This window comes from Pollachius pollachius (genome assembly GCF_949987615.1).
Source record: "Pollachius pollachius genome assembly, chromosome: 3".
NCBI lineage: Eukaryota > Metazoa > Chordata > Actinopteri > Gadiformes > Gadidae > Pollachius > Pollachius pollachius.
The window spans coordinates 33,783,714-33,792,624 of NC_136936.1; the positions used below are offsets into that span (position 1 = coordinate 33,783,714).

Here is an 8,911-nt window from a genome sequence, read left to right on the forward strand (position 1 = left end):
GGGGTTATTTGTTTATCAACACGGCGGATGCGCACGCAGATCGCCGTGTTGTTTGACCGGTTGCCATGGTAATCCCTGAGAGGTTAATTTGCAGTTGCGGTGTTGCCAGCTTACTGTTACATTAAACTGTAATCAGAAAACGCGGTTATATGCTATAGACCCTATAGTATCTGTCGTATGAAGGCTGGGACGAATTTCAAATTATAATTATGTACACTTTATTTTGAAAGTACAGACTGGCGCGATTCCCATTGAAACGAATGGCGCGGTGATTATTATTCAAAACTAAGAGCTGTTAAATTGTGGAAAATGAATTAAACTGTAATCAGACAACACGGTTATATGCTATAGACCCTAGAGTATCTGTGGTATAAAGGCTGAGACGAATTTCGAATTATAAATATGTACAATCCATAACGTTAGCTCTCTGGCTCATAGCTCAGCGGACTAGAATACCTCACAGAATCATTGCTTTTTGGCCGGAAATGGAAAGGGGGGCTGTTTACGTTTGATTGTAGTCTTTTCGCTCGGTTCTCCATCTTATCAGTAGGGCTAGAACCGAGAGAAAAGACTACAACCAAACGTGAACACCCCCCCTTTCCGTTTCCGGCCAACGAGCATTGAGTCTTCCAACAGAAATCAATGGGATTTACAAAATGCGCTAAATGTGCAATAAAACACGATAGAAACTGTATTAAGCTACGATACTTGATTCAACCACTCTATTTCATCCTAGACAAACCTCAAAGGGGGCTCAATGTTCAAAATGCCGGAAAAAACGAATAGCTCACAGCAACATATTGAAAAAAAAGAACTATGAACTAGTTCATTTTTTGGAACTGTGAACTTAGTTCAAATTTTTAAATTATGAACGTTTAACTGAACTAGTTCATTTTAAAATTTTTGAACTGAACTTTGAACTAGTTCACGTAGAAAGTGAACTTTCCCAACACTGGCTGCTATGTATTGATGTGATGTGATCATTGTTTGTATAGTTGTCCATAAGGAAAGTAATAAACAAACTAATGTGGTCTTTTGTTAATTCCAGGATCTGATTGTAGCCACTGTTTTTCCCTGCTTAATTTTTTTTAGCTCTGTAGGCCTTATCATTGTGTAAGACCACCTCCAACTTATGTTGTTTGTTTATTTATTTTCTTTTGTTTTGGCGAGGTTTGTTCCTTTCTTTTCTTTTCTTCACACTTTGGTAGTATAATAAGGGTCTTAACATATAAAACGAGGCATTGATAACTTTTTAAAGTGTACAGATTGTTTATTAAAAAGGACGTTTTATATACACAATACCATCAGTAGTTCACCCGTCGACGCCATCTTGTCTTTAAGACTCGATAAGTAGATTGGCGAACACAGAGCTTGCGTGTTGTTCACGGATGTCACAAGCTCTGTGTTCGTCAATCTACCTATCGGGTTCTATCAAAGTTATCAATGCCTCGTTTTTTATTACAACCCTTATCATACTACCAAAGAAGTGTTGGGCTACTTCTAGCCTTTAAGTGGTTTAAAATAGTGATTTAGTTTTTACCATAACACATGCGCCCATCATTCCAAGTTTATAGGGTTTTGGTAGAATCAGCTAAAAACAGCCAACTTAAGAATGCATCTAGATGCGCTTTTTTGCTCCCAAAAGAACATCCCAACTCGTTATATTAAAAACATCCCAGATCCATTTTACACCGGATTTCTCCTTTAATACGCGCAGGCTTGATGCGCTCCACTTTTTTTCTCTGGAGAACCAACGCCTTGAATATTATTTACTACAGCGTTTCTACTGCTCGACGCAGTTTCGCAATGAATCTGTCATGGTCTGTCTGTTTCCATGTCTTGTTTTGGTGTGTTTTCCTGTGTTTCCCGTTTTACTTTGGTATCTCGCCTGGTACCTTGCCTTCCAGAGGGGTCTCACCTTCTAAACCCTCTAGATGGGGCCCGCCCTCTACCTTGCCTTCCAGAGGGGTTCCGCCTTCTAGACCTTCCAGAAGGGCTTCCCTCTACCTCGTCTTCGTCTTCGCCGCTGCAGGCCTCTGCTTGACCCCCAGGCCGTCCGCCTGAAGCTCCCTGCCATGCCCTGGTGCATTTTTCTGGCCGCCCGCCTGACACCCCTCAATTCTGCCCCACTCCAGTTCCCCGGCCAGCTGATCATCCAGTGCTCTGCCCCAGATCATTATTTTTGGTTCCCTCCTCCTGGCTCGCCTCCTCCCACCCTAGTCGACCCTTAAGGGGGGGGTACTGTCATGGTCTGTCTGTCTTTTTTCTTGTCTTGTTTTGGTGTGTTTTCCTGTGTTTCCCGTTTTACTTTGGTATCTCTGTCTTGTTTCTCCCCATGTCCTGTCAAGTTTCCCTCCTGTGTGACTGCTGCTCCCTCCCCTAATGTGTTTCAGCTGTTCCTCGTTGCGTGCCCTGTGTTTGGTATCTAAGCCCTTGTCTTTCCTTTGTTCCTTGTCGGATCATTGTAGTTTGTGGTGAGTTGTGTCCTGTGTGTTACCCGTGTTACCTGCATCACCTGTTTTCTCGGTGTTCCTTGCGTTTTGCGTTAATAAATTATCCTTTACCTGAACTGTCTGCTATTGGGTCCTACCTGCCTGCCTGCCACCCGCTAACCGTGACAGAATCTGCCTTTACGGAGATATTCCTGAACCACATAAAACGAAACCGGATAGTTTTCGCCTCTTTCGGCTCCATGTGGATGGGGCCTGAGAGAAAGATATACATAGAGAGGGAGAGGGAGACGGAGAGAGAGACGGAGAGAGAGAGAATAATAAAGGGGGACAGAGAGATAAACTATAGAGACAAAGAAAGAAAGGAAAAAAGAATAATAAAACAAAGAATCAAATAAATTAAGGGAGCTGTATACCCAGAGGTCATTTCTTCATGGTTCATTGGTCATAGCAGTGAGTCCTTTCCTTTTTGTTTCCCAGAGAGTAGCGCCAAACAACACTGTTTTGAAGTACAGTTGCACAGCAAGGTTTAAAAGTAGAATAAAACAACACTTTTTAAAGAGAGGACATGTTGGAGGAATCCTAAGATGTGGACAGAGGAGAGGGAATGTAACGACACCTTTGGGAATACATTTGATCTGGAATGCAAATTGAGGAATAGATAAGAAGACTGACCTCTGACTGACCAGGTATGTAGAAGATTATGTTTACATCTCACCTATGTGGCTTGAGTCCGCTTGACCGGGCTGTGATTGAGTCCTACGATGTAATAATCACACAATCCTGGATAGAATCTTAGTTCTGGTGCACCTGCTTGTATTTTTACATTCACTTTAATGTGTTTTTATTTCATTTTCGTTTATTGTCTACTGTTTATGGAATGCACACTCGTCCATTTGTGGGAAAGTTTGTCCGATATGGACATGAATTACCACAGTTAATGAGATTTGTCCAATTTTAAAACACATGGGAAGCATATTCCATTGGACTCCTGAGTTTAGAAATCAGACAGTTCACTAACCAGACCATAGTGTGAGCTTACACACAGCTGTAGGTCGGCTGTATGACGATGGGTCTGAGGTGTTCCAGGTCCTGTCGCACCGTGAACAAGAATAAACAGATGAAGAAAGGAAGGGAAGAAGGGAGTAAGGATAGCAGGGAGGAAGTATGGAATGAGAGAATGAAAGAGAGTGAAAAGGAGAAAGGGAGAAAAAGAAGAAAGGAAGAGATGTACAGAAAGATAGAAAGAGAAAACGATTAAAGATAGAGGGAAAGAAAGGGTGGGTGAAAGAAAGATAGGGAGAGAAAGAAAGAAGTAAAGAAAGGTGGAGAGAAAGAAAGGGAGTAGGGTGGGTGAAAGAAAGATAGGGAGAGAATGAAAGAAAGAAGTAAAGAAAGGGGGAGAGAAAGAAAGGGAGGGTGAAAGAAAGATAGGGAGAGAGTATGAAAGAAAGATAGGGAGAGAATGAAAGAAAGATAATTAAAGAAAGAGGGAGAGAAAGAAAGGGAAGATGAAAAAAAGTTAAGGAGAGAAGAAGAAAGCGAGATGGAGAAAAGAAAGAAAGAGAGAAGGGAAGAAATCAATCGCATCAGATTCAAGATGATGGTACTGGCATACAAGGCAGTCGATGGAACTGCCCCTGCCTACCTCCAAGCATTAGTAAAGCCACACACCCCAGCTCGATCCCTCCGCTCAACTACCTCAGCTGGACGTCTGGTACCGCCATCGCTAAGAGCAAGCAAAGGTCGATCAGCGAAGTCACAACTTTTCTCTGTTTTGGGACCTCAGTGGTGGAACGAGCTCCCTACCGATGTCAGGATCGCAGAGTCGCTCACCAGCTTCCGCAAAAGACTCAAAACTCACCTGTTCAGAGTTCACCTCGACTCTGCATAGAAACCAATGAATTGCCACCATTGAATGTTGTATGTCCTGGCACTTGTACATTGCACTTATTCAAGGTACTTAATTGTGTAGCATCTACAGTAGCTGCTATCATTGCTTTACACGGGGAATGGTTTAGCCTAGCGATTGTAATACTTGCACTTGGTTCTATGAACATCTTTACTGTACCGACAGCGATATATTGTTTCACCTCTTATGACAAATGTACTTATTGTAACAAATGCACTTATTGTAAGTCGCTTTGGATAAAAGTGTCTGCTAAATGCCCTAAATGTAAATGTTCTGGTGATGTTGTATCTTAATAACAGTAAAGTGAATCAGTAGTGTAATAGGGTCATCGCAGTAGTGAGCCCCATAATAATCACTCGTAGCGCTGTTGGATACCCTTTCCAACATTCAAATTAAAATATTAAAATAAATACAAATAGGTATAAGGAGTCAACCCATTTAAACACAGGGAATAGTCACAGTAAAGCTGGATTAAACTTGATAATTTGCTGTTTTTTCTCTACGTATTTGATTTACAATGCAGTGTGTAATGGGTAATAACAGGAAACCAACAGCCTGGGTAATGGTATGGCTGGCTCCACTTGTACTTATTTTTAATGGCTTCTCTGAATTGGGCAACTCCTTCAACCCCTGTCTCCCCGGCTGCCATCTTGGCTGCTTCCCCACCAGGCATTTACAGGAACCCAACAGGAAGTGATCTCACTCCTCAAACCCTGAGAGCTGGCGAGAGAGCAGCCAGCAAGCTTTTCCATCTGCTATGACCTTATTTGGGAAGGGGTTTCTTTTTAGGGTTGCGACTAGCAACCACTGTTGCTGCTGTAAACACATAGTGCGATCGTAAACAAATGACTGAGTGTGTTCCTGTTTAAAAAAAGTCACGAGTCATGACTCGTGTGTCAACGTTATAACTTTAAATTAAATATATGTCCTTGATTGTCCCATGCTTCAGGTTGGACTGTGAATAAACTGTCAGAAGGGGTTCAGTTTGGAGGCTTTTAGGGTATTATGGTCTGTCTTCCAGAGGAAGAGGTCGGTACAGGTTGGGTTTCTCCTTCCTCAGGGGCGTGGAACTGGTCTGATCGCCCGACCCCGTTGGATGTGGTTCAGTGTGTATGGCTGGCAGAAGGGGGCAATGCTGCAGAACTGGTTCACAATGATATACCTGGATCACTCTTACTATTGAGGCAGTTGCTACACCACACAGACATACACACAAAGTCATGCATACAGACACAAACAAACACACACACACACACCTATAGACATACACACTGACACAAACACACACACACACCTATAGACATACACACTGACACAAACACATACACACACTGACAGACACTGACACACACACACACACACACACACACACCTATAGACACACACACACACAAACACAAACACACACACACAAACACTCTGTTGTGCGAGTTGTGTGCTTGTTTGCTGATGTGCTCTCATTTTAAACTTCACTAAACAAATGAGGTCAGTAGCCTAATGAAGCCTTTCACAGAGGCGTCATGGACAAACACAGGTGTCAGGGGACTACACTAGTGACGATAGGTTCTCTTTCCGTGCCCTGATGCATACATTGAGTAGAGTAGAGGACAGACTAATACGGCTTGTACATTGAGATGACATATGGCCATGACGCCTCAATTTCAGAAGTAGCCTTTAGGAGAATACAACATTGTATTGTTGATTTGCAATGGAGTTTTGGCCGTTGTTTAATAGTTCCTGGATTTGTCGTTCGTCATTATGGGGAGACATCAGGTTTTTTTAACTGCCATGTGTGACAGATGTGTGTAGTTGAAGTAGATTAATTTAGGATATCACATTACTAAAACTCTCTCAAGGCATCAAAATATGCTGAAGTATCGGCAACGAAATATGCAATAATGGATTATTATATTAGCCCTAGTTTACAGTGTGTAACTGAAAACAAGCAGAAGGAAAGAAGATTTACTGGCCGACGTAATTTTCCTCAATCATAAATTGCAATTAGAACCATAGACATAGAACCCATCACACATGCATTGTAAGAACTCTATACATAGCATGGGTTTGGTGTTTGTCTAGTGAGCCACCAGGGGGCAGCAGTCTAAATTCCACCGCTCCTATTCAGATGAATGACTTGAAAGAAGGAGTGGTGGGATCCAAGAGAGGAGGAGTGAAGGAGTGGGAAAGAGTGAGGGGAAAATAGGTTTATGAGAGAGAGAGAGAGAGAGAGAGAGAGAGAGAGAGAGAGAGAGAGAGAGAGAGAGAGAGAGAGAGACAGAGGGAGAGAGAGAGAGAGAGAGAGAGAGAGAGAGAGGGAAAGCGGAGACATGTGGAGGATGTGTGCCCAGTGTTTGCATTTGTCGTGCCGTCACCAGATGGAGCTGGTCCTAGTGATCTGCTGTTGAACGAGTAAGAGAGCCCTCTTTACAGCATTTATTTTCCTGACTCCTATCTGTCGCCTCATGTTTTATAAACCGCCTTTGCCTACTTTTCCGCACTTTTCTCTCACTCACTTCTTTCTCTCCGTCTCCCCATGTGGCTATTTGATTTGCTCTGCCTTCCTCTTAAGTCTCTCCTCCGTCATGTTGATGTGTTCCACAGAGGCAGCGGGCCGTTCCCTTTGATGTTGCCGGTAGATGTGAACGCTCCGACGGCCGCCTTTCACGCTGAGGGGGGAGGGGAGGGGAGGGGGGGGTGGGGGGGCGATGGATAAAACGCGTTGTGGACACGGAGCAGGCGACGTCATACTTCTTTGACCGAAAGTGCTCTCTGTAAGTACAAACACGCACACACACGCACGCACGCACACAGACACAAACATGCACTTACGCACGCACATACACACACATACACACGCACGCACGCGCACAGACATCCACACGTGCACACACAAACACGCACGCGCGCAGACCCACGCACATTTGTATATGTACAGTACAAATGGCAAGTCTATACGTGTTGGCTTACTGTGGTGTGGCGTGCGCCACAGTCAACTACTATTCCGCTTTATGGTTTTGGAGAGCGACGGGTCGCTGTTTTTTCCAAAACAGGCTTACCTATTCTCGCCTCTGATTGGTTGGAAGGGCTCTCCTTTAGATCGTGTTTCGATTAGTCCTAGCTGTTTGCGGGAGATTATGGTTAGGGTTAGGGTAATGGTAATGGTAATGGTAAGGGCTAGGGTTAGGGTTATGGTTAGGGTTAGGGTTAGGGTTAAACATTACTCAAACCTTAACCATAATCGGAGGCGAGCCATTCTAACCAATCAGAGGCGAGAAAAGGTAAACCTGTTTAAAAATAATAAAAATCGCGGTCCGGGGTGGCGTGTCTCGCGTGTCTGGGAGACTGCCTGTGGCGTTGTGCGCTTTAGCCATTGAGTCCATACACGGAAGCGCACACACATGCACGCGCACACACACCGTAGTCAAAGACAAAGAGAGCGACACACTCGCTGAGCTAAGACGTTATGTTTTAAAACATAACGGCTCCGCCATCGACACACGCGCAGGTTAGAACACACACGCACGTGCACAAACAGCAGCGACACTCGCCCAGGTAACACGTTCTGTCTATAGACTGTATCAATTACGATAAAATAAGGGAAGCGACAATTTATCACCTCGTCAAGCAACGGCGGGTCGTTCATTTTGTCATATAAAAACCGTTAAATTCAAACATCGCACCTTCGGCATATCAATACAGAAGTAACGTGATTGTTAAAGAGACAGTGTCCCTATAACACAGAGCGACAACATGTCAATAACACAGTATGGTTAATTATGTCTATAGAGTCCACCAAAAGACTACACTTTGTTGCTCGAATGTAATATTGCTTTTCCTCCTTGAGCCTCCCCAAATGTCTTGCAATATTGATATCCCCTCCCCCTTGTTTTAGTTGTTTGAGTTTTCTTATGTTTTGTGTGTATGCTATGTGTGGCTCTAGGCTACTGCTGCCTGTCTTGGCCAGGACAATGGAAGATATGTTTAATCTCAATGATGATTATTATTTTCAACTAACCAATAGTAGTTGCCTTGCATTTTAAAATGTCAATGCACTTTTCAGCTCTGAATAACAGTAAAAGCTATTTAATAATTGATTTGCATGCATTGTATACTACACTTGCCATTGAACAATTACCCCTGACAAATTTTATAATGTAATCAAATGCTCACACACTAGCTGCTTTCTGACAAATGTGTAAGTCCTGATATTTTGCTGATTGGCCGTATGTGTGAACAACATATCCTGACATTTGTACCCTGAAAAACTCCTGAATAATACTACCCCTGGGGTAGTATTTTCTCTGTAGGAAATGTAAATGACCTTATATGTGAATGAGGAGTAGAAAGTCGGTATTTCTCTCACCGCTTCAGTGGGTGTGTTGTTGACGCTTCTGCATGTCATTGAGTGGCCCCATAAATGATAATCAGCCTGTTGCCTTTTGTTCACTGAATGGTTAAAAAATATTTTAATGTTGGCACTGCTTTTAAGAGTCATTTGTGGTGAATGAATGGTATATGTTGTAAAATTATAGGCAAAATGTTATTATAT

The 8,911-nt window shown here is 43.1% G+C and overlaps 1 protein-coding gene across 1 annotated transcript in view; it reads left to right on the forward strand.

The window, feature by feature from the left end:
* Positions 1 to 7,074: 7,074 nt before the first annotated feature.
* LOC307073663 (exosomal polycystin-1-interacting protein-like) overlaps positions 7,075 to 8,911 on the forward strand; it is an 11,917-nt gene continuing 10,080 nt past the window's right edge. The window contains exon 1 of the mRNA XM_079733567.1: positions 7,075 to 7,133. The gene's annotated coding sequence lies outside the window, so the exon portion shown is untranslated. The remainder of the gene's footprint in view (positions 7,134 to 8,911) is intronic.